The 25,719-nt window shown below is 40.6% G+C and overlaps 1 protein-coding gene across 6 annotated transcripts in view; it reads left to right on the forward strand.

Moving 5' to 3' along the window:
* RTL4 (retrotransposon Gag like 4) overlaps positions 1-25,719 on the forward strand; it is a 518,532-nt gene that overhangs the window by 68,407 nt on the left and 424,406 nt on the right. The gene's annotated exons all lie outside the window — the stretch shown is intronic.

Consider the following 25,719-nt stretch of genomic DNA (forward strand, 5'->3'; position numbering starts at 1 on the left):
CAAAGAGGGAGAGTTTGACTTCTTCTTTGCCAATTTGAATGCCTTTTAATTCTTTTTGTTTGATTGCTGAGGCTAGAACTTCTAGTACTATGTTGAATAGCAGTGGTGAGAGTGGACATCCATGTCTGTTAGTGATCTTAGGGGCAAGGCTCCCACTGTTTCCCCATTGAGAATTATATTTGCTGTGGGCTTTTCATAGATGGCTTTTAAGATGCCGAGGAATGTTCCCTCTATGACTACACTCCAAAGAGTTTTGATCAGAAATGGATGCTGCATTTTGTCAAATGCTTTCTCTGCATCTATTGAGAGGATCATATGGTTCTTGTTTCTTCCTTTGTTGATGTGATCTATCACGTTGATTCCTTTCACGTTGAAGGCTGTTGAGCCAGCGTTGCATCCCGGGGATAAATCCCACTTGGTCATGGTGAATAATCTTCTTAATGTACTGTTGGATCCTATTGGCTAATATCTTGTTGAGAATTTTTTGCATCTGTGTTCATCAGGGATATTGGTCTATAATTATCCTTTTTGGTGGGGTCTTTGTCTGGTTTTGGAATTAAGGTGATGCTGGCCTCATAGAATGAGTTGGAAGTATTACATCCCTTTCTATCATTCAGAACAGCTTTAGTAGAATAAGCATTTTTTTCTCCTTTAAAGGTTTGATAGAATTCCCCTGGGAAGCCCTCTGGCCCTGGACTTTTGTGTCTTGGGAGGTTTTTGATGACTGCTTCAATTTTCTCCCTGGTTATCGGCCTGTTTAGGTTTTCTATTTCTTCTTGTTCCATTTTTGGTATTTTGTGGTTTTCCAGAAATGTGTCCTATACTTTTCTATTGCCTAATTTATTTGCATATATCTGCTCATGTTTTAAAAATCATTTGTATTTCCTTCATATTGGTTGGAATCTCTCCTTTTTCATTTGTGATTTTATTAATTTGAGTCTTTTCTCTTTTGTTTTTACTAAGGCTGGCTAATGTTTTATCTATCTTATTAATTCTTTGAAAGAACCAACTCCTGTTTTTGTCGATCTGTTATGCAATCCTTCTGGTCTCTATTTCATTGAGTTCTGCCCAAATCTTTATTAACTCTCTTATTCTGCTGGGTGTAGGTTTTGGGCATTGAGTTCTGCCCAAATCTTTATTAACTCTCTTATTCTGCTGGGTGTAGGTTTTATTTGCTGTTTTTCTCCAGTTCCTTTAGGTGTAAGGTTAGCTTGTGTATTTGAGTTTTTTCCAGTTCTTTGAGGGAGGCTTGTATTGCGATGCAGTCCCTCTGGGACTGCTTTTGCTGTATTCCAAAGATTTTGAATGGTTATATCTTCATTCTCATTAGTTTCCATGAATCTTTTTAATTCTATTCTCATTTCCTGGTTGACCCTTTCATCTTTTATCAGAATGCTCTTTAACCTCCACATGTTTGGGTTTCTTCCAAATTTCTTCTTGTTCTAGTTTCAAAGCATTGTATGGTCTGTAAACATGCAGAGGACAATCCCAATCTCTTGGTATCAGTTGAAACCTGATTTGTGACCCAGTATGTGGTCTATTCTGGAGAAAGTTCCATGTGCACTTGAGAAGAATGTGTATTCAGTTGCGTTCAGAAGGTAAGTTCTGTAAATATCTGTGAAATCCATCTGGTCCAGTGTATCATTTAAAGCTCTTGTTTCTTTGGTGATGTTGTGCTTAGAGCATCTGTCATTTGCAGAAAGTGCCATGTTGAAGTCTCCTACTATTAGGGTATTATTATCTAAGTATGTCTATACTTTGGTTATTAATTGATTGATATACTTGGCAGCTCCCACATTAGGGGCATAAATATTCATGATTGTTAGGTCCTTTGTTGGATAGATCCTTGAAGTATGTTACAGTGTCCCTCTTCATCTCTTACTACAGTATTTGAGATAAACTTTAATTTATGTGATATGAGGATTGCTACCCCTGCTTTCTTTTGAGGACCATTGGAATGGTAAATGGTTTTCCAACCTTTCATTTTCAGACTGGAAGTGTCCTTAAGTCTAAAATTGGTCTCTTGTAGACAGCAAATAGATAGGTCTTGCTTTTTTTTTTTTATCCACTCTGAAACCCTGCGCCTTTTGATGGGATCATTAAGCCCATTCACGTTCAGAGTTACTATTGAAAGATAAATTTAGTGTCATCGTAATATCTATTCAGTCCCTGTTTTTGTGGGTTATTTCTTTGGGCATCCTCTTTCTTTTACAGAGTCTCCCTTAATATTTCTTGCAGAGGTAGTTTGGTGGTGACATATCCTTTCAGTTTCTTTTTTTTTTATATAAGATATAATTTATTTATTCATGCGAGACACAGATATATGAGAGAGAGACAGAGACAGAGACACAGGCAGAGGGACAAGCAGGCTCCATGCAGGGAGCCCTACCTGGGACTCAATCCCAGGACTCCAGGATCACGCCCTGGGCCGAAGACAGGCGCTAAACCACTGAGCCAACCAGGTGTCCCTCCTTTCAGTTTTCTGCCTATCTTGGAAGCTCTTTATCTCTCCTTCTACTCTGAATGAGTGCCTTGCTGGATAAAGTATTCTTGGCTGCATGTTCTTCTCATTTAGGACCCTGAATATATCCTGCCAGCCCTTTTTGGCCTGCCAGGTCTCTGTGGAGAGGTCTGCTGTTAAAATAATATTTTTCCCCATGTAAGTTTTGGATCTCTTGTCTCTTGCTGCTTTAAGGATTTTCTCTTTATCTTTGGAATTTGCAAATTTCACTATTAAATGTGAAGATGTTGAATGGCTTTTATGGATTTTTTGTGGGGATTCTCTATCTCCTGGATGTGAATGCCTGTTTCCCTCCCCAAATTAGGGACGTTCTCAGCTATGATTTGTCAAATACGCTTTCTGGACCTCTGTCCCTTTTGGCGCCCTCTGGAACCCCAATTAAATATAGAGTGTTCCTTCTGAGGCTGTCAGTTATACCCCTTAACCTTTCCTCATGGTCTTTTAATTGTGTTTCTCTCTTTTCCTCAGCTTTCTTCCTTGACATCAACTTGTCTTCTGTTAGTCACTCTTTCTTCTACCTCATTAACCCTTGTCGTTAGGACCTCCAGTTTGGATTTCATCTCATTTAATTGATTTTTAATTTCGGCCTGATTAGATCTATATTCTGTAGACATGAAGTCTCTTGAATCCTGTATGCTTTTTTCCAGAGCCACCAGTAGCTTTATAATTGTGCTTCTGAATTGGTTTTCTGACATCAAATTGTAATCCAAATTCTGTAACTTTGTGGGAGAGAGTACTGTTTCCGATTCTTTCTTTCATGGGGATTTCTTCTTTCTAGTCATTTTTGTCAGTGCAGCGTGGCTAAAAATGAGTTGTACTGGAAAAAGGAAGAAAAAAGGAAAGAAAAAAATGATGGAGGGGTATCCTCTGGTTTTATATATTGTAAATCCATCGACTTCCCCTCGAGCTTTCCAGCACTGCTCAGTCAAGAACTTGCTCTATCCCTGTACTTCCAGCTGGTCTTCTGTGGGAGGGGCCTGCTCTGTTGATTTTCAGGTGTGCACACCTGGAGGAGCTGCCCCTCCCCCTTGCAGATACACAGCTCAGTGGGAGCTGTTTACCCTGTGAGGCCTCTGTTCCCTGGCAGCCCTGATCCTCCCAGGCACAGGGTGACACAAGGAGGAACAGCAATAGGGCAGTGGCCAGGTCTCCAGCTCTGGAGTCAGCTCCCACAGTAACTACTGCAGTCTCCCAGTCCACCCTGGCCTGATGCTCTGGGGCTGGGGGCGCTGATCTGCACAGATTGGGGGTGCCTGGCAGCAGGAGTGTCCTCGCTGTCCTATGCCCTCCTTCGCCTTGGCCTGTTTCGGGGGGAGAGCAGGATCCTGGGCTGTGTCCCCCAGCACCCTGGGCTCCCGGGCCGCGCAGACCCTCCACGCTGTGCCGCTGCCTGAGCTTCTCCCGAGGTTCTGCGGGGTACGTGCTCCAGCGCTTTACCAGGCTCGGCCTTGGTGTGTGGCGCGCTCTCACCTGGGGCACATCTCCTCTTTTAGTGACCCCGGGAACCTGGCGCTCCACTGCCCCTCCTGGGATCCTGCCTGAGTTCCCTGTGAGTGCCTTTCCCTCCGCGACGAATCTGGTGTGGATTTTTAAAAGTTCCTGCTTCTCCGGGATTGGGCTTTCCTGTCCTGGAGGCTTTTGCTGCCTGGACTTAGCCCAGCTCCTTGGTGGGGGGGGGGCCTCCCCCACTTAATATTTATTTATTATTTATTTATTTATTTATTTATTATTTATTTTCTGTCTTCTTACCTTGTTAGAAGTGCAAACTCTTCTCTCTGTAGTTTTCCTGCTGTTCTCTCTTTAAATCTCAGGCTGAATTCATAGGTTTTAAGGATGATTTGAAAGTTACCTAGGTAAGTTGGTGGGGAGAGGTGACTTCGGGACCCTACTCTTCTGCCATCTTGCCCTGCCCCTCTATATTGGCACTTTTTAAACTCCACTATGTACATCTCATTTTTTTTTCCAGCACTAACTGTATTTGAAAGAACTAACTACATTTGAACAGCTACCATGTTTACACAGCCATGGTGCATCAGAGAACCCCAGAATGGAGTACTAAAAATAAACACCGCTCCCCAAAATAGCACACAGTTGCACATGTGCATACACATGCATCCTCTCAGTCTATCAGTGCACTATAACTATAAATTGAGCTTCAGGGTTTAGCACCAAAGCTCAGATGCTGAAAGTCAATCTTTTGTAAATAATAACCAGAATTTTCCAATTCCTCTTTCCTTCCAGAGAGAAGGGGCTACAAGATGGGAGTGGAGCTGAGAAGATCCAGGGCTACAGGGCCACCACACTGCCCAATTCTAGAGGCCCCAGTTCCACTAAATAATGTATCCAATGGCCTGTTGAGTTGTGAAGTGTCCAGCTATAAGCAGCAGCCCTAAGAGGAGGGGACAGAAGAGAGGGGAAGAGCGGAAGGAGAGGGAGAAAGAGAATCTCAAACAGATTCTGTGCTGATCACAGAGCTTGATCTCACAACCCTGAGATCATGATCTGAGGTGAAATCAAGTGTCAGATGCTTAACTGACTGAGCTACCCAGGGCTCCCAATTATTTTGGGTTTTTAAGCCACCTTCTTAGTTCCCCAAGTTTTATTGCTGTCTTACACAGATATAATATTAAATTATTGACACAAATCATTTTCAAAACTCCAAGGAAAAGGCTGTTTACATTGAGCAGTGTCTGAGTTAGGTCAGATAAAGACAAGCCCAATAAAGACATGAGGTTTAATGGAACTGCAAGACAGGCCAAATAATGACAATTCTGATAATAGTAGTTTGACAAAGCTATGAAACCATTTTTCCCTATCCAGTAGCTACTAGGTTGTTTGGTCTCACTGTGATTGTGGGCATGTTGGTATTCAACATTACTATGGAGCCGTGGGGTGGAGGTTGTGAGCAGAGCATGTAAAATATGACAAGGCTTACAACTCTTACAGATTCAACCATTTTTCTTGAACAAACATTGATTGGATTGTTGCCTGTCGTTAATTTCCATAGTTCTGAAAAAAGTTGATTTTGCCATTTATTTAGGCCAGTGTTCTCATTGCTTCTATGGAGAAGTAGCTTTTAGGAAGGTTTTGCTCTATATTCTCACTGCCATCATTTCCCTAGGGACCATAATTAGTAATCCTGTTATTAGTATTTGGTTAATATAGCTATAGTTTAAAGCTGAGACTTCACCAAATTCCATCTTTTGGCTTAGTCTGCATGGCTATGGGAGTTTTAGGCCATGCTTTCAGCAGTTCAGCACCACATTGTGCTTACAAAATTAAGTGGCTATTGGGTTGCTCATTAGATTTCAGTGCAAAAAAATTATTCTTTTTATTTTCCTCCTTTACAGCCTATTCTGAAATAATTCCTCAGTGGTTTCAGCTACCTTGTTTGAGACTTTCTTTTCAATCTCTTTAATGTTTCCTGATGAGAGTAACAGCAACGTCCTCTTCTCTGATAAAAACTCTAGAAGGACATTTTTATTTCCTATATCACCTGTGACTTACAGGTCAAATTATTTAAAAGCTAAATTATTTAAAAGCTAAATTATTTAAAAGATAAGTAACATAAATAAAAGCAAATGAAAGACACTTCAAGAGTCATTTGTTTAAAATGGCATGGTTAGTTCTGCTTGGAGAATTCTTCCTTTCCTAACACACAGCCATGATGGATAAAGTATAGACAGAGGAGATGTAGAAAACACAGCTGTTCTCAAAATAAGGTAAAAGTCTCATGGATGAGAAACTACACAGAAATACAAGAAAAAAAACACCCCTGAAAGTAAGGTTAATATCACAGGTATATTTTATTCCTAGTCTAGGTGTAAACAGAGGTAGATGGATGTTCAACTATTTTGGAAAAGAAGAACTAAAAGTGCTTGATAGGAGGATTAAGAATTAAAACTAGACTTGCTACTCAGAATTAGGAGCTGATATTAGTCTTTTATGCATTGAGGCTGAGGGTCAGACTTTTCTACATTGAAAGAAGGTTGAAAACAGGCTCCCTATTGCTTTCATTCATAGGCGTTATGACTTGTGTAAAGCTATATACCCAGGGAGTGGGAGGAAGCAGACATATCCTAGTATCTAGAACTTAAGCTAAATCTCTGACTAGCTCAACAATTATATCTATATCGCCAATAACCTATCAAAACAGAGGACCTAAGACACCTGGTCCTGAACTACAGAGGAGGGGAGGGGTGGTTGTCAGTAGAGGAAACTAAAAATGTACTAGATAGTATTGATGAAAAAGAAAGATTGATCTTGCTCAAGTTGAGCCTGAAAATTAACATTCCAAAATTGAGGAAAAAAAATAAGTGTATGTTCTCATTCATTTGGGGAATATAAATAATAGTGAAAGGGAATATAAAGGAAGGGAAAAGAAATGTTGGGAAATATCAGGAAGGGAGACGGAACATAAAGACTCTTAACTCGGGGAAACAAACTAGGGGTGGTGGAAGGGGAGGAGGGTGGGTGTTGGAGGGGAATGGGTGACGGACACTGAGGTGGACACTTGACGGGATGAGCACTGGGTGTTTTTCTGTATGTTGGTAAATTGAACACCAATAAAAATTAATTAAAAAAATAAGTCTAAGGAAGGTAACCAATAAAATCAATAATTAGGAAATAAATTGAGTGCAGGTGGAAATAACATAATCAGAAGATGATATTGAAATATGCTAGTTTAAAATACTCAAATATGGGGGGAGGGGCAAGATGGCGGCAGAGTAGGGTCTCCAGGTCACCTGTCCTCAAGAAATTACCTAGAAAACCATCCAATCATCCTGAAAATCTACGAATTCGGCCTGAGATTTAAAGAGAGACCAGCTGGAACGCTACAGTGAGAAGAGTTCGTGCTTCTATCAAGGTAGGAAGACGGGGAAAAAGAAATAAAGAAACAAAAGGCCTCCAAGGGGGAGGGGCCCCGCGAGGAGCCGGGCTGAGGCCGGGGCGAGTGTCCCCAGGACAGGAGAGCCCCGTCCCGGAGGAGCAGGAGCTGCACCAACCTTCCCGGCGGAAAGGTCTCCCGGGGAATTGGAGCAGGATCCCCAGAAAGGCGGGGATGCCCTCGGGCTCCCTGGGACACTAACAGAGGAACTGCGCCCTGGGAGATGCGCCGAGCTCCCTAAGGGCTACAGCGCTCGGCGGGACCCGGAGCAGCTCGGAGGGGCTCGGGCGGCGGCTCCGCGGAGGGGGCTGCGGGGCGGGAGCGCGAATCCAACAGCACAGGCCCCGGAGCACAGGGCGCCGGGACACAGCCCAGGATCCGGCGTCCCCAGGGACAGGCAGAGGCCAGGAGGGCCCAGGACAGCAAGGACGCTCCTGCCCTGAGCTGAGCAGATCAGCGGCCCCGCCCGGGAGCCCCCAGGCCCTGCAAACGGAGAGCCCCGGAGCTACTGCGGGGGCTGACTCCAGGGTCCCAGAGCTGCCCCCGCCACTGTGGCTTCCTCCCGGGGCCTCACGGGGTGAACAACCCCCACTGAGCCCTGCACCAGGCAGGGGCAGAGCAGCTCCCCCAAGTGCTAACACCTGAGAATCAGCACAGCAGGCCCCTCCCCCAGAAGACCAGCGACTCGGACCAGTTCCAGGGGAAGTCAAGGGACTTAAAGTATACAGAATCGGAAGATACTCCCCCGTGTTTTTTGTTTTTGTTTTTTTTGTTTGTTTGTTTGTTTTTGGGTATTTTTTGTTTTGTTTTTTTGTTTTGTTTTGTGCTTTTTCTTTTCTTTCTTTCTTCTTGATTTCTGATTGCTTCCCCCACCCCACCCCACCCCCTTTTTTTTCTTTTTTCTCCTTTCTTTTTCTTTCTTTTTCTTCTCTTCCCCCCACCCCCTTTTTTTTCTTCTTTCTCCTTTTTCTTCTTCTCTTTTCTTTCCTTCTCTCTCTTTTTCTCCTTTTCCCAGTACAACTTGTTTTTGGCCACTCTGCACTGACCAAAATGACTAGGGGGAAAACCTCACCTCAAAAAAAAGAATCAGAAACAGCCCACTCTCCCACAGAGTTACAAAATATGGATTACAATTCAATGTCAGAAAGCCAATTCAGAAGCACTATTTTACAGCTACTGGTGGCTCTAGAAAAAAACCATAAAGGACTCAAGAGACTTCATGACTGCAGAATTTAGATCCAATCCGGCAGAAATTAAGTCAATTAAATGAGATGCAATCCAAGCTAGAAGTCCTAACGACGAGGCTTGACAAGGTGGAAGAACGAGTGAGTGACATAGAAGACAAGTTGATGGCAAAGAGGGAAACTGAGGAAAAAAGAGACAAGCAATTAAAAGATCATGAGGATAGATTAAGGGAAATAAATGACAGCCTGAGGAAGAAAAAACTATGTTTAATTGGGGTTCCTGAGGGCGCCGAAAGGGACAGAGGGCCAGAATATGTATTTGAACAAATCCTAGCTGAAAAATTTCCTAATCTGGGAAGGGAAATAGGCATTCAGATCCAGGAAATAGAGAGATCCCCCCCTAAAATCAACAAAAACCGTTCAACACCTCGACATTTAATAGTGAAGCTTGCAAATTCCAAAGATAAGGAGAAGATCCTTAAAGCAGCAAGAGAAAAAAAGTCCCAGACTTTTATGGGGAGGAATATTAGGGTAACAGCAGACCTCTCCACAGAGACCTGGCAGGCCAGAAAGGGCTGGCAGGATATATTCAGGGTCCTAAATGAAAAGAACATGCAACCAAGAATACTTTATCCAGCAAGGCTTTCATTCAAAATGGAAGGAGAGATAAAGAGCTTCCAAGACAGGCAGCAACTGAAAGAATATGTAACCTCCAAACCAGCTCTGCAAGAAATTTTAAGGGGGACTCTTAAAATTCCCCTTTAAGAAGAAGTTCACTGGAACAATCCACAAAAACAAGGACTGAATAGATATGATGACACTAAACTCATATCTATCAATAGTAACTCTGAACGTGAACGGGCTTAATGACCCCATCAAAAGGCGCAGGGTTTCAGACTGGATAAAAAAGCAGGACCCATCTATTTGCTGTCTACAAGAGACTCATTTTAGGCAGAAGGACACCTACAACCTGAAAATAAAAGGTTGGAGAACCATTTACCATTCAAATGGTCCTCAAAAGAAAGCAGGGGTTGCCATCCTTATATCAGATAAATTAAAATTTACCCCAAAGACTATAGTGAGAGATGAAGAGGGACACTATCTCATACTCAAAGGATCTATCCAACAAGAGGACTTAACAATCCTTAATATATATGCCCCGAATGTGGGAGCTGCCAAATATTTAAACCAATTAATAACCAAACTCAAGAAATACCTTGATAATAATACACTTATACTTGGTGACTTCAATCTAGCTCTTTCTACCCTGGATAGGTCTTCTAAGCACAACATCTCCAAAGAAACGAGAGCTTTAAATGATACACTGGACCAGATGGATTTCACAGATATCTACAGAACTTTACATCCAACCTCAACTGAATACACATTCTTCTCAAGTGCACATGGAACTTTCTCCAGAATAGACTACATACTGGGTCACAAATCGGGTCTGAACCGATACCAAAAGATCGGGATAGTCCCCTGTATATTCTCAGACCATAATGCCTTGAAATTAGAACTTAATCACAACAAGAAGTATGGAAGGACCACAAACACGTGGAGGTTAAGGACCATCCTGCTAAAAGATGAAAAGCTCAACCAGGAAATTAAGGAAGAATTAAAAAGATTCATGGAAACTAATGAGAATGAAGATACAACAGTTCAAAATCTTTGGGATGCAGCAAAAGCAGTCCTGAGGGGGAAATACATCGCAATACAAGCATCCATTCAAAAACTGGAAAGATCTCAAATTCAAAAGCTCACCTTACACATAAAGGAACTAGAGAAAAAGCAACAAATAGACCCCACCCCCAGCAGAAGAAGACAGTTAATTAAAATTCGAGCAGAACTCAATGATATCGAGACCAAAAGAACTGTGGAACAGATCAACAGAACCAGGAGTTGGTTCTTTGAAAGAATTCATAAGATAGATAAACCATTAGCCAACCTTATTAAAAAGAAGAGAGAGAAGACTCAAATTAATAAAATCATGAATGAGAAAGGAGAGATCACTACCAACACCAAGGAAATACAAACGATTTTAAAAACATATTATGAACAGCTATACGCCAATAAATTAGGCAATCTAGAAGAAATGGACGCATTCCTGGAAAGCCACAAACTACCAAAACTGGAGCAGGAAGAAATAGAAAACCTGAACAGGCCAATAACCAGGGAGGAAATTGAAGCAGTCATCAAAAACCTCCCAAGACACAAGAGTCCAGGGCCAGATGGCTTCCCAGGGGAATTCTATCAAACGTTTAAAGAAGAAATCATACCTCTTCTACTAAAGCTGTTTGGAAAGATAGAAAGAGATGGAGTACTTCCAAATTCGTTCTATGAGGCCAGCATCACCTTAATTCCAAAACCAGACAAAGACCCCACCAAAAAGGAGAATTACAGACCAATATCCCTGATGAACATGGATGCAAAAATTCTCAACAAGATACTAGCCTATAGGATCCAACAACACATTAAGAAAATTATTCACCATGACCAAGTAGGATTTATCCCTGGGACACAAGGCTGGTTCAACACTCGTAAAACCATCAATGTGATTCATCATATCAGCAAGAGAAAAACCAAGAACCATATGATCCTCTCATTAGATGCAGAGAAAGCATTTGACAAAATACAGCATCCATTCCTGATCAAAACCCTTCAGAGTGTTGGGATAGAGGGAATTTTCCTCGACATCTTAAAAGCCATTTACGAAAAGCCCACAGCAAATATCATTCTCAATGGGGAAGCACTGGGAGCCTTTCCCCTAAGATCAGGAACAAGACAGGGATGTCCACTCTCACCACTGCTGTTCAACATAGTTCTGGAAGTCCTCGCCTCAGCAATCAGACAACAAAAAGACATTAAAGGCATTCAAATTGGCAAAGAAGAAGTCAAACTCTCCCTCTTCGCCGATGACATGATACTCTACATAGAAAACCCAAAAGCGGGGATCCCTGGGTGGCGCAGCGGTTTGGCGCCTGCCTTTGGCCCAGGGCGCGATCCTGGAGACCCGGGATCGAATCCCACATCAGGCTCCCGGTGCATGGAGCCTGCTTCTCCCTCCGCCTGTGTCTCTGCCTCTCTCTCTCTCTCTCTCTGTGACTATCATAAATAAATAAAAAATTAAAAAAAAATTTTACAAAACCCAAAAGCCTCCACCCCAAGATTGCTAGAACTCATACAGCAATTTGGTAGCATGGCAGGATACAAAATCAATGCCCAGAAATCAATGGCATTTCTATACACTAACAATGAGACTGAAGAAAGAGAAATTAAGGAGTCAATCCCATTTACAATTGCACCCAAAAGCATAAGATACCTAGGAATAAACCTAACCAGAGAGGTAAAAGATCTATACCCTAAAAACTATTGAACAGTTCTGAAAGAAATTGAGGAAGACAAAAAGAGATGGAAAAATATTCCATGCTCATGGATTGGCAGAATTAATATTGTAAAAATGTCAATGTTACCCAGGGCAATTTACACGTTTAATGCAATCCCTATCAAAATACCATGGACTTTCTTCAGAGAGTTAGAACAAATTATTTTAAGATTTGTGTGGAATCAGAAAAGACCCCGAATAGCCAGGGGAATTTTAAAAAAGAAAACCATAGCTGGGGGCATCACAATGCCAGATTTCAGGTTGTACTACAAAGCTGTGGTCATCAAGACAGTGTGGTACTGGCAAAAAACAGACACATAGATCAATGGAACAGAATAGAGAACCCAGAAGTGGACCCTGAAATGTACGGTCATCTAATATTCGATAAAGGAGGAAAGACTATCCATTGGAAGAAAGACAGTCTCTTCAATAAATGGTGCTGGGAAAATTGGACATCCACATGCAGAAGAATGAAAGTGGACCACTCTCTTTCGCCATACACAAAGATAAACTCAAAATGGATGAGAGATCTAAATGTGAGACAAGATTCCATCAAAATCCTAGAGGAGAACACAGGCAACACCCTTTTTGAACTTGGCCACAGTAACTTCTTGCAAGATACATCCACAAAGGCAAAAGAAACAAAAGCAAAAATGAACTATTGGGACTTCATCAAGATAAGAAGCTTTTGCACAGCAAAGGATGCAGTCAACAAAACTAAAAGACAACCTACAGAATGGGAGAAGATATTTGCAAATGACATATCAGATAAAGGGCTAGTTTCCAAAATCTATAAAGAACTTATTAAACTCAACACCAAAGAAACAAACAATCCAATCATGAAATGGGCAAAAGACATGAAGAGAAATCTCACAGAGGAAGACATGGACATGGCCAACAAGCACATGAGAAAATGCTCTGCATCACTTGCCATCAGGGAAATACAAATCAAAACCACAATGAGATACCACCTCACACCAGTGAGAATGGGGAAAATTAACAAGGCAGGAAACAACAAATGTTGGAGAGGATGCGGAGAAAAGGGAACCCTCTTACACTGTTGGTGGGAATGTGAACTGGTGCAGCCACTCTGGAAAACTGTGTGGAGGTTCCTCAAAGAGTTAAAAATAGACCTGCCCTACGACCCAGCAATTGCACTGTTGGGGATTTACCCCAAAGATTCAGATGCAATGAAACGTCAGGACACCTGCACCCCGATGTTTCTATCAGCAATGGCCACAATAGCCAAACTGTGGAAGGAGCCTCGGTGTCCATCGAAAGATGAATGGATAAAGAAGGTGTGGTTTATGTATACAATGGAATATTACTCAGCAATTAGAAACGACAAATACCCACCATTTGCTTCAACGTGGATGGAACTGGAGGGTATTATGCTGAGTGAAATAAGTCAGTTGGAGAAGGACAAACAGTGTATGTTCTCATTCATTTGGGGAATATAAATAATAGTGAACAGGAATATAAAGGAAGGGAAAAGAAATGTTGGGAAATATCAGGAAGGGAGACAGAACATAAAGACTCCTAACTCGGGGAAACGAACTAGGGGTGTTGGAAGGGGAGGAGGGCGGGTGTTGGAGGGGAATGGGTGACGGGCACTGAGGTGGACACTTGACGGGATGAGCACTGGGTGTTTTTCTGTATGTTGGTAAATTGAACACCAATAAAAATTAATTTAAAAAAATACTCAAATATATATAAAGACATTCATTAAAAAACTAAGTCAGGCATAAATATTTTTAAAGATTTTATTCATTTATTCATGAGAGACAGAGAGAGGAGAGAGAGAGGCAGGGACACAGGCAGAGGGAGAAGCAGGCTCCATGCAGGGAGCCTGACATGGGACTCAATCCCAGATCTCCAGGATCAGGCCCTGGGCTAAAGGTGGCACTAAACTGCTGAGCCACCCAAGGATCCCCAAGCCAGGCATAAATTAAATAAAAAATACACATAATTAGAAATCTTGGAAATATAAAAATACAGAAATTTAAATTTAAGAAAAAGCTAAATAAATTCTAGACTGTAGGTATGTAGTAGAAGGCATATTTTCATTCAGAGTTCTGAAAAAAGTATCAATTTAGAGTACTATAGATAAACTACCATTCATAAGTGAGGGATAAAAAAGGCATTTTGAGATATAAGAAGACTAAAAGAGTTTATCACTTATAGGACCTTTAAAAAGAACTACTTAATCAGAAACCATGGAAGTATGAGAGTAGAATGAAATATTTAAATAGTTGAGGAAAATAAACCTAGCAACCTATGATTCTGTATTCTGTGAAATTACCCTTAAAAGGTGTAAAAGAAACATTTTTTTTTCTGACAACAATTGAGAGGTTTTTGTAGCCAGTATATCTTCTTTGCAAGACATGTTAAAAGAAGTTGTTATGAGAGACTCCTAACTCTGGGAAATGAACAAGGGGTAGTGGAAGAGGAGGTGGGCGGGGGGATGGAGTGACTGGGTGACGGGCACTGAGGGGGGCACTTGACAGGATGAGCACTGGGTGTTATACTATATGCCGGCAAATCGAACTCCAACAAAAATATATACAAAAAAAGTTCTTTAGAGAAAAGAATAATATAAGTCAGAAACTCAGATATACATTAAAAATCTATAGTATTAAAGAAGGAATAAATGAAGGTGAAAAAATTTTCTATTCTTAATTGATCTAACAAATTTATTCAAAAATAATAGCAACAGATTATTTCTTTATGCTTATGAATATATTTGGTGTATATGTATGTGTATACATGCTAATTTATGATTATATATAAATGAAATAATTGAATGCAATGATACAAGGGAAGAAAGGAAGAAATTAGGATTATTTTGTTATTATAAAGTGTTCACACTACCAATGAAGCAATACAGAATTATCTGAAAGTGACTTGCATTAGTTATAAATGTATATTGCGAAAGCTATGTAGATACTAAAAATAAAATAAATATCACCTCTCTTAACATATCTTGTTAAGATATGTTGATATGTTGATAGAATAGAAGAATGAATGTTGATAGAATAAGATATGTTGATAGAATAGAATCATATAAAATGTTCATTTAAGATCACAAAAGACAAAAAGAGTTAAAGACAAAAATAAGAACAAAGGCAACAAATTGAAAACAATAATATAAATATGATAGATATAAATTGATCTATATCAATAATCATTTTGAATGCCAGTAGTCTAAATGCACCAATCAGAAGGCAGATTGTCAGAGTGGATTAAAAAAAAACACCCAGCTATATGTTGTCTACAAAAAAACCCACTTTAAATATAAAGACATATAGATTGAAAGTAAGTGGCTGACTTATTTCACTTGGCACAATACCTTCTAGTTCCATCTATGTTGTTGCAAATGGCAAAATTTCATTCTTTTTGATGGCTGAGTAATATTTCATTATATATACATAAATATATACCACATCTTCTTTATCCAGTCATCTGCTGATTGACATCTAGGCTCTTTCCATGTTTTGGCTATTGTAGACAACACTGCTATAAACATTGGGGTGCATGCGCCCCTTCAAATCAATATACTTGTATTCTTTCGATAAATACCTAGTAGTGCAATGGGTGGGTCATAGGGTAGCTCTGTTTTTAACATTTTGAGGAACCTCCCTCCATACTGTTTTCCAGAAAGGCTGCACCAGTTTGCATTCCCACCAAGAGTGTAAGAGAGTTCCACTTTTTCCACATCCTCACCAATATCTGTTGTTTCCTGAATTGTTCATTTTAGCCATTGTGACAGGTGTGAGGTGGGATCTCACTGTGGTTTTGATTTGTATTTCCCGAATGCCAAGTGATGTTGAACATTTTTTCATGTGTCTGTTGGCCATTTGTATGAACTAGAGGGTATTATACTAAGCGAAATAAGTCAGTCAGAGAGAGACATATATCATATGATTTCATTCATATGTGGAATTTAAGAAACAAAACAGATGAACATGGAGGAATGGACGGAAAAACAAAATAAGACAGAAATAGAAAGGGAAGCAAACCATAAGAGACACTGAACTCCATTAAACAAGCTGAGGGTTGCTAGAAGGGAGTTGGGATGGGGAGAAGGGATAACTGGGTGATGGGCATTAAGGAGGGCACTTGATGTAATGAGTAGTGGGTGTTATATGCAACTGACGAATCACTAAACTCTACCCTTGAAACTAATAATACAGTATATGTTAACTAAATTGACTTTAAATGAATAATTTTAAAAATAAATAAAAATTCTATAGTTTTATATCTTATGTTTTAAAAAAGTAAATGGTTGGAGAAAGATATACTACACTAATACTAATCAAAAGTGAGTAGTTATATTAATTTCAGCACAAACACCAAAGCAAGGAAAACTATTGGAGAAAAAGAGGGATATTCCATAGTAATAAAGGGCTCAATTCTCCCAAAACAGAGAATAATCCTTAATATTATGTACCTAGTAACAGAACATCAAAGTATGGTAGTCAAAAACAGATAGGACTGGATGGCGGGGAAAGATGGCAGTAGAGTAGGGGTCCTCAACTCACCTGGTCCCACCAAATTACCTAGATAACTTTCAAATCATCATGAATATCTACGAATTTGACCTGAGATTTAAAGAGAGAACAGCCAGAATGCTACAGAGAGAAGAGTTTTCACTTCTAGCAAGATATAATTTCCACTTCTGGATAACAAAATATTCAATTTTATTTTGGGAGATATACGAGATACGGTTTTTTGTTTTCTCTGCCTCATATTGTTCTACAATGGCGGAGTTAATACGTTCTAAAACATGAACAGCATGCACCCAGAACCAAGTGGTATACTATGCTAGTTCATTCTGTGAGATTCTTTCATCATTCCCATTCTGCGCCCTCTTTTATCTCGTTTATGTTTTGGTGGTCAATGTTAGGGCTCTTTACAAGTATTGCTGGTTTATATAAATTTGGGACTGAGCATCTTCTAACATACATAACTGAATACACTCAGAACCAAGAGAATCACCCTCTAGGACCCCTAAGGTAGATTAAATTCTACTTCCGCTATGACATTTTCACAACTACCATCTCCCAGTACTGCCCATTTTTTCCCTCAATTTTAACTTTTTAATTTTTTCTCTTCACTTTTGCTTTTTTCTCTACTTTTAATCTTTTTTACTTTTTTCCTTTTTCTTTGGATTCTTGGCCTTTTATTTTTTACTATGTTTTATTTTTTCTTTATATATATATATAAATTTATTTTTTATTGGTGTTCAATTTGCCACCATATAGAATAACACCCAGTGCTCATCCCATAAAGTGCCCCCCTCAGTGCCCGTCACCCAGTCACTCCCAGACCCCACCCACCTCCCCTTCCACGCCTCCTAGTTCGTCTCCCAGAGTTAGGAGTCTCTCATGTTCTGTCTCCCTTTCTGATATTCCCACTCATTTTTTTCTCCTTTACCCTTTATTCACTTTCACAATTTTTTATACTCCCCAAATGAATGAGACCATACATGTTTGTGCTTCTCCGATTGACTTATTTCACTCAGCATAATATCCTCCAGTTCCATCCACAATGAAGCAAATGGTGGGTATTTGTCATTTCTAATGGCTGAGTAATATTCCATTGTATACATAAACCACATCTTCTTTATCCATTCATCTTTCGATGGACACCGAGGCTCCTTCCACAGTTTGGCTACTGTGGACAATGCTGCTATAAACATTGGGATACAGGTGCCCCGGTGTTTCATTGCATCTGAATCTTTGGGGTAAATCCCCGGCAGAGCAATTGCTGGGTCGTAGGGCAGATCTATTTTTAACTCTTTGAAGAACCTCCACACAGTTTTCCAGAGTGGCTGCAATAGTTCACATTCCCACCAACAGTGCAGGAGGGTTCCCCTTTCTCCACATCCTCTCCAACATTTGTTGTTTCCTGCCTTGTTAATTTTCCTCATTCTCACTGGTGTGAGGTGGTATTTCATTGTGGTTTTGATTTGTATTTCCCTGAAGGCCAGTGATGCGGAGCATTTTCTCATGTGCTTGTTGGCCATGTCTATGTCTTCCTCTGTGAGATTTCTCTTCATGTCTTTTGCCCATTTCATGATTGGATTGTTTGTTTCTTTGCTGTTGAGTTTAATAGGTTCTTTATAGATCTTGGGTACTAGCCCTTTATCTGATACATCATTTGCAAGTATCTTCTCCCATTCTGTAAGTTGTCTTTTAGTTTTGTTGACTGTATCTTTTGCTGTGCAAAAGCTTCTTATCTTGATGAAGTACCAATAGTTCATTTTTGCTTTTGTTTCTCTTGCCTTCATGGATGTATCTTGCAAGAAGTTGCTGTGGCAAAGTTCAAAAAGGGTGTTGCCTGTGTTCTCCTCTAGGATTTTGATGCAATCTTGTCTCAAATTTAGATCTTTCATCCATTTTGAGTTTATCTTTGTGTATGGTGAAAGAGAGTGGTCTAGTTTCATTCTTCTGCATGTGGATGTCCAATTTTCCCAGCACCATTTATTGAAGAGACTGTCTTTTTTCCAATGGATAGTCTTGCCTGCTTTGTCAAATATTAGTTGACCATATTGTTGAGGGCCCATTTCTGGGTTCTCTATTCTGTTCCATTGATCTATGTGTCTATTTTTGTTCTAGTACCACACTACCTTGATGACCACAGCTTTGTAGTACAACCTGAAAACTGGCATTGTGATGCCCCCAGCTATGGTTTTCTTTTTTAATATTCCCCTGGCTTTTCAGGGTCTTTTCTGATTCCACACAAATCTTAAAATAATTTGTTCCAACTCTCTGAAGAAAGTCCATGGTATTTTGATAGAGACTGCAATAAACGTGTAAATTGCCCTGGGTAACATTGACATTTTCACAATATTAATTCTTCTAATGCATGAGCATGGAATATTTTTCCATCTCTTTGTGTCTTCCTCAATCTCTTTCAGAAGTGTTCTGTAGTTTTTAGTGTATAGATCCTTTACCTCTTTGCTTAGGTTTATTCCTAGGTATCTTATGCTTTTCGGTGCCATTGTAAATGGAATTGACTCCTTAATTTCTCTTTCTTCAGTCTCATTGTTAGTGTATAGAAATGCCACTGACTTCTGGCATTGATTTTGTATCCTGCCACACTGCCAAATTGCTGTATGAGTTCTAGCAATCTTGGGGTGGAGTCTTTTGGGTTTTCCATGTAGAGTATCATGTCATCGGCGAAGAAGGAGAGTTTGACTTCTTCTTTGCCAATTTGAATGCCTTTTATTTCTTTTTGTTGTCCGATTGCTGAGGCTAGGACTTCCAGTACTATGTTGAATAGCAGTGGTGAGAGTGGACATCCCTGTCTTGTTCCTGATCTTAGGGGAAAGGCTCCCAGTGCTTCCCCATTGAGAATGATATTTACTGTGGGCTTTTCATAGATGGCTTTTAAGATGTCGAGGTAAGTTCCCTCTATCCCTACACTCTGAAGAGTTTTGATCAGGAATGGATGCTGTATTTTGTCAATTGCTTTCTCTGCATCTATTGAGAGTATCAAATTTTCTTGTTTTTTCTCTTGCTGATATGATGAAACACATTGATTGTTTTACGAGTCTTGAACCAGTGTTGCATCCCGGGGATAAATCCTACTTGGTCATGGTGAATGATCTTCTTAACGTATTGTTATATCCTATTGGCTAGTATCTTACTGATAATTTTTGCATCTGTGCTCATCAGGGATATTGGTCTATAATTCTCCTTTTTGGTTGGTTCTTTGTCTGGTTTTGCAACTAAGGTGATGCTGGCCTCATAGAATGAATTTGGAAGTACTATCTCTTTCTATCTTTCTGAACAGCTTTACTAGAATAGGTATGGTTTCTTCTTTAAACGTTTGATAGGATTCCCCAGGGAAGCCATCTGGCCCTGGACTTTTGTGTCTTGGGAGGTTTTTGATGACTGCTTCAATTTCCTCCCTGGTTATTGGCCTGTTCAGGTTTTCTATTTATTCCTGTTCCAGTTTTGGTAGTTTGTGGCTTACCAGAAATGCGTCTATTTCTTCTGGATTGCCTAATTTATTGGCATATAGCTGTTCATAATATGTTTTTAAAATTGTTTTTATTTCCTTGGTGTTGGTAGTGATCTCTCTTTTCTCATTCATGATTTTATTAATTTGAGTTTTCTCTCTCTTCTTTTTAATAAGGTTGGCTAATGGTTTATCTATCTTATTAATTCTTTCAAAGAACCAACTCCTGGTTCTGTTGACCTGTTCCACAGTTCTTCTGGTCTTGATTTCGTTGTTCTGCTCGAATTTTAATTAACTATCTTCTTCTGCTGCGTGTAGGACCTATTTGCTGTTTTTTCTCTAGCTCCTTTAGGTGTAAGGTTAGCTTTTGTATTTGTGTTCCTCCAGTTTTTGGATGGCTGCTTGTATTGCGATGTATTTCCCCCTCAGGACTGCTTTTGCTGTATACCAAAGATTTGGAATGGTTGTATCTTCATTCTCATTAGTTTGCATTAAACTTTTTAATTCTTTTTTTTTCTTTTTTTAATATAAATTTATTTTTTATTGGTGTTCAATTTGTCAACATATAGAATAACACCCAGTGCTCATCCCATCAAGTGCCCCCCTCAGTGCCCGTCACCCAGTCACCCCCACCCCCGCCCTCCTCCCCTTCCACCCCCCTAATTCGTTTCCCAGAGTTAGGAGTCTCTCTCTCATGTTCTGTCCCTTTTTCTTTAAATATTAGATACATGTGACTAAATTGTTCCTTACACAATGCCCTGACAGATCCACAGTAATGTATAGGAGCGTGGTTTCCCCACGTTTTCACCAGTGAGATCTTTACAAACCTTTGGATCTTTGCCAATTCAACTGTTCTAAGAATTCTCATATACAGTTTCTTTTCTTTTTTTTTTTTAATTAATTTTTATTGGTGTTCAATTACTCAGCGATTAGAAACGACAAATACCCACCATTTGCTTCAACGTGGATGGAACTGGAGGGTATTATGCTGAGTGAAATAAGTCAATCGGAGAAGGACAAGCAGTGTATGTTCTCATTCATTTGGGGAATATAAATAATAGTGAAAGGGAATATAAAGGAAGGGAGAAGAAATGTTGGGAAATATAAGGAAGGGAGACAGAACATAAAAACTTTTTAATTCTTCATTAATTTCCTTGTTGACCCTTTTATCTCTGAGCAGGATGGTCCTTAACCCCCACGTGTTTGAAATCCTTCCAAACTTCTTCTTGTGATTTAGTTCTAATTTCAAAGCATTATGGTCTGAGAATATGCAGGGGTCGATCCCAATCTTTTGGTATTGGTTAAGACCTGATTTGTGACCCATATGCGGTCTATTCTGGAGAAAGTTCCATGTGCACTTGAGAAGAATGTGTATTCAGTTGTGTTTGGATGTAAAGTTCTGTAGATATCTGTGACATCCATCTGGTCTAGAGTATCATTTAAAGCTCTTGTTTCTTTGGGGATGTTGTGCTTAGAATACCGATCAATTGTAGAAAGCGCTATATTGAAGTCACCAAGTATAAATGTATTATTATCTAAGTATGTCTTAAGTTTGGTCATTAATTGATTTAAATATTTGGCAGCTCCCACATTCGGGGCATATATATTGAGGGTTGTTAAGTCCTCTTGTTGGATAGATCCTTTAATTATGATATAGTGTCCCTCTTCATCTCTTACTACCTTCTTCGGGATAAACTTTAGTTTATCTGATATAGGGATGGCTACTCCTGCTTTCTTTTGAGGACCATTTGAATGGTAAATGGTACTCCAACCTTTTATTTTCACGCTGTAGGTGTCCTTCTGTCTAAAATGAGTCTCTTGTAGACAGCAAATAGATGGGTCCTGCTTTTTTATCCAGTATGAAACCCTGTGCCTTTTGATGGGGTCATTAATCCCATTCACGTTCAGAGTTACTATTGAAAGATATGAGTTTAGTGTCATCATGATACCTATTCAGTCTCTGTTTTTGTGGATTGTTCCATTGGACTTCCTCTTAAAGAGGAATTTTAAGAAAGTCCCTTAAAATTTCTTGCAGAGCTGGTTTGGTGGCACATATTCTTTCAGTTCCTGCCTATCTTGGAAGCTCTTTATCTCTCCTTCTATTCGGAATGAGAGCCTTGCTGGATAAAGTATTCTTGGCTGCATGTTCTTCTCATTTAGGATCCTGAATATATCCTGCCAGCCCTTTCTGGCCTGCCAGGTCTCTGTGGATAGGTCTGCTGTTAATCTAATATTTCTCCCCATAAAACTTAGTGATTTCTTGTCTCTTGCTGCTTCAAGGATCTTCTCTTTATCTTTGGAATTTGCAAGCTTCACTATTAAATATCGACTTGTTGAGAGGTTTTTATTGATTTTAGGGGGGATCTCTCTATTTCCTGGATCTGAATGCCTGTTTCCCTTCCCAGATTAGGAAAGTTTTCAGCTAGGATTTGTTCAAATACATATTCTGGCCCTCTGTCCCTTTCGGCACCCTCGGGTACCCCAATTAAACATAGATTTTTCTTCCTATGGCTGTCATTTATTTCCCTTAATCTATCCTCATGATCTTTTAATTGTTTCTCTCTTTTTTCCTCAGTTTCCCTCTTTGTCTTCTATGTCCCTCACTCGTTCTTCCACCTCATTAACTCTTGTTGTTAGGACTTCTAATTTGGATTGCATCTCATTCAATTGATTTTTAATTTCTGCCTGATTGGATCTAAATTCTGCAGTCATGAAGCCTTTTGAGTCCTTTATGCTTTTTTCTAGAGCCACCAGTAGCTGTATAATAGTGCTTCTGAATTGGCTTTCTGACATTGAATTGTAATCCAGATTTTGTAACTCTGTGGGAGAGAGGACTGTTTCTGATTCTTTCTTTTGAGGTGAGGTTTTCCTTCTAGTCATTTTGCTCAGTGCAGAGTGGCCAAAAACAAGTTGTATTGGGAAAAGGAGAAAAAGAGAGAAGAGAAAGAAGAAAAGAAAAAGAAAAAGAAAAAAAGAAGAAGAAGGAAAGAAAAGAGAAGAGAAGAAAAAAAGGTGGGGAAACGAACAGAAATAAAAAAACAGAAAACAAAAAACAAGGGGGAGTATCCTCTGAATCTGTATACTGTAAATCCCTCGACTTCCCCTGGAACTTTCCAGTGCTGCTTGGTCAATAATTTGCTTTTCCCCTGTAAGTCTAGCTGGTCTTCTGGGGGCGGGGCCTGCTGTGCTGATTCTCAGGTGTAAGCACTTGGGGGAGCTGCTTAGCTTCAGCCTGGTGCAGGGCTCAGTGAGAGTTGTTTAACCTGTTTATCTGGCAAGGCCACTGTGAGGCTCAGTGGGGGTTGTTTATACTGTGAGGCCCCAGGAGGAACAACAACAGTAGCAGCTCGAGTCAGCTTCTGCAGTAACTACAGAGGTCTCAGTCCACAGGGGCCTGGATGCTCCAGGGGTGGGGGCCGCTGATCTGCTCAGCTCAGGGCCGACCGTAGGCTGGAGTGTCCTTGCTGTCCTGTGGCCCTCCTGGCCTCTGCTTGTCCCGGAGGGAGCACCAGATCTTGGGCTGTGTCCCCGGCGCCCTGTGCTCCCTGGCCTGCACTGTCGGAATCCCGATCTCGGCCGCGCAGCCCCCTCCCGGTGGAGCCGCCAGGTGAGCCACCTCCGAGCTGCTCCCGGGTACAGCCGGGCGCGTGCTGCAGCCCTTTAGGGAGCTCGGCCGTGGGGTGTGGCGCGCTCTCCCTGGGCGCAGGTGCTCTGTTAGTGTCCCAGGGAGCCTGAGGGCATCCCCGCCCCTCCTGGGAACCTGCTTCAACTCCCTGAGAGTGCCTTTCCATCTGGGAAGATTGGTGAAGCCCCTGCTTCTCCTGGACGGGCTTTCCTGGGGCTCTCCTGTCCTGGGGGCACTCCACAGGGCCTTAGCCCGGCTCCTCGCAGGACGCCTCCCCCTTGGATGCCTTTTGTTTCTTTATCCGCCCCCCCCCCCCCCCCCCCCCCCCCCCCCCCGTCTTCCTGTCTTCCTACCTTGATAGAAGCGTGAATTCTTCTCACTGTAGTATTCCAGCTGTTCTCTCTTTAAATCTCAGGCCGAATTCATAGGTTTTCAGGATGTTTTGAAGGTTATCTAGGTAATTTGGTGGGGACAGGTGACTTGAGGACCCTTCTCTTCCGCCATCTTGCTCCGCCTCCCTACTACTATGTTTTAAAATTTGTTTTTCACTTTAGTAGCTTTGTTTTATTTCGCTCTGATTTTCGTTTTTATTTTCTGCTCTCCGACCTCGTCAGAATAATCTAGGGTGAAATTTACTTAGATCGTGGTTGATATTCACCACTCAGCCCACTCATATAGCCACTCTGCACTGAGCAACAGGACTAGAAGGAAGAACTCACTACAAAAGAATCAGAAACAGTACTCTCTGCCACAGAGTTACAGAATCTGGATTACAATTCGATATCAGAAAGCCAATTCAGAAGCACAATTATAAAGCTACTGGTGGCTCTGGAAAAAAAGCATAAAGGATTTAAGAGACTTCATGACTGCAGAATTTAGATCTAATCAGGCCTAAATTAAAAATCAATTAAATGATACACAATCCAAACTGGAGGTCCTAATGAGGAGGGTGAATGAAGTGGAAGAAAGAGTGAGCTACATAGAATACAAGTTGATGGCAAGGAAGGAAGCTGAGAAAAGAGAAAAACAATTGAAAGACCAAGAAAAGGTTAAGGAAATAATTGCCTCAGAAGGAAGAATCTACGTATAATCGAAGATCCAGAGGGTGCTGAGATGGCCAGCGCACCAGAAAGCATATTTGAACAAATCATAGCTGAGAACTTCCCTAATTTGGGGGGGGGGAACAGTCATTCAGACCCAGGAGATAGAGAGGTCCTCTCCTTCAAATCAGTAAAAACCATTCCACACCTTGACATTTAATAGTGAAAATTACAAATCAAAGATATGGAGAAATTACTTAAAGCAGCAAGAGACAAGAGATCCCTAACTTATATGGGGAGAAATATGAGATTAACAGCAGACCTCTCCACAGACACCTGGCAGGCCAGAAAGGGCTGGCAGGATATATTCAGGGTCCTAAATGAGAAGAACATGCAGCCAAGAATACTTTATCCAGCAAGGCTCTCATTCAGAATAGAAGGAGAGATAAAAAACTTCCAAGATAGGCAGACACTGAAAGAATATGTCACCATTAAAATGACTCTGCAAGAAATATTAAGGGGCCCCTGTAAAAGAAGAGGACGCTCAAAGAAATAACCCACAAAAACAGAGACTGAATAGGTATTATGATGACACTAAATTCATATCTTTAAATCGTTACTCTGAACATAAATGGACTAAATGATCCCATCAAGAGATGCAGGGTTTTTGACTAGATAAAAAAGCAAGACCCACCTATTTGCTGTCTACAAGAGTCTTATTTTAGATCTAAGGACACCTCCAGCCTGAAAATGAAAGGTTAGAGAACCACTTACCATTCCAATGGTCCTCAAAATAAAGCTTGGGGTAGCAATCCTCATATCAGATAAATTAAAGTTTATCTCAAAGACTGTAGTAAATGATGAAGAGGAGCACTGTCTCATACTTAAAGGGTCTATCCAACAAGAAGACCTAACAATCACGAGTATTTATGCCCCTATTGTGGGAGCTGCCAAGTATAAATCAATTAATAGCCAAAGTAAAGACATACTTAGATAATAATACACTAATAGTAGGAGACTTCAACACGGAGCTTTATGCAAATGACAGATCTTCTAAGCACAATATCACCAAAGAAACAAGGGCTTTAAATGACACAGTGGACCAGAT

Source organism: Vulpes vulpes, chromosome X (assembly GCF_048418805.1).
Source record: "Vulpes vulpes isolate BD-2025 chromosome X, VulVul3, whole genome shotgun sequence".
Lineage (NCBI taxonomy): Eukaryota > Metazoa > Chordata > Mammalia > Carnivora > Canidae > Vulpes > Vulpes vulpes.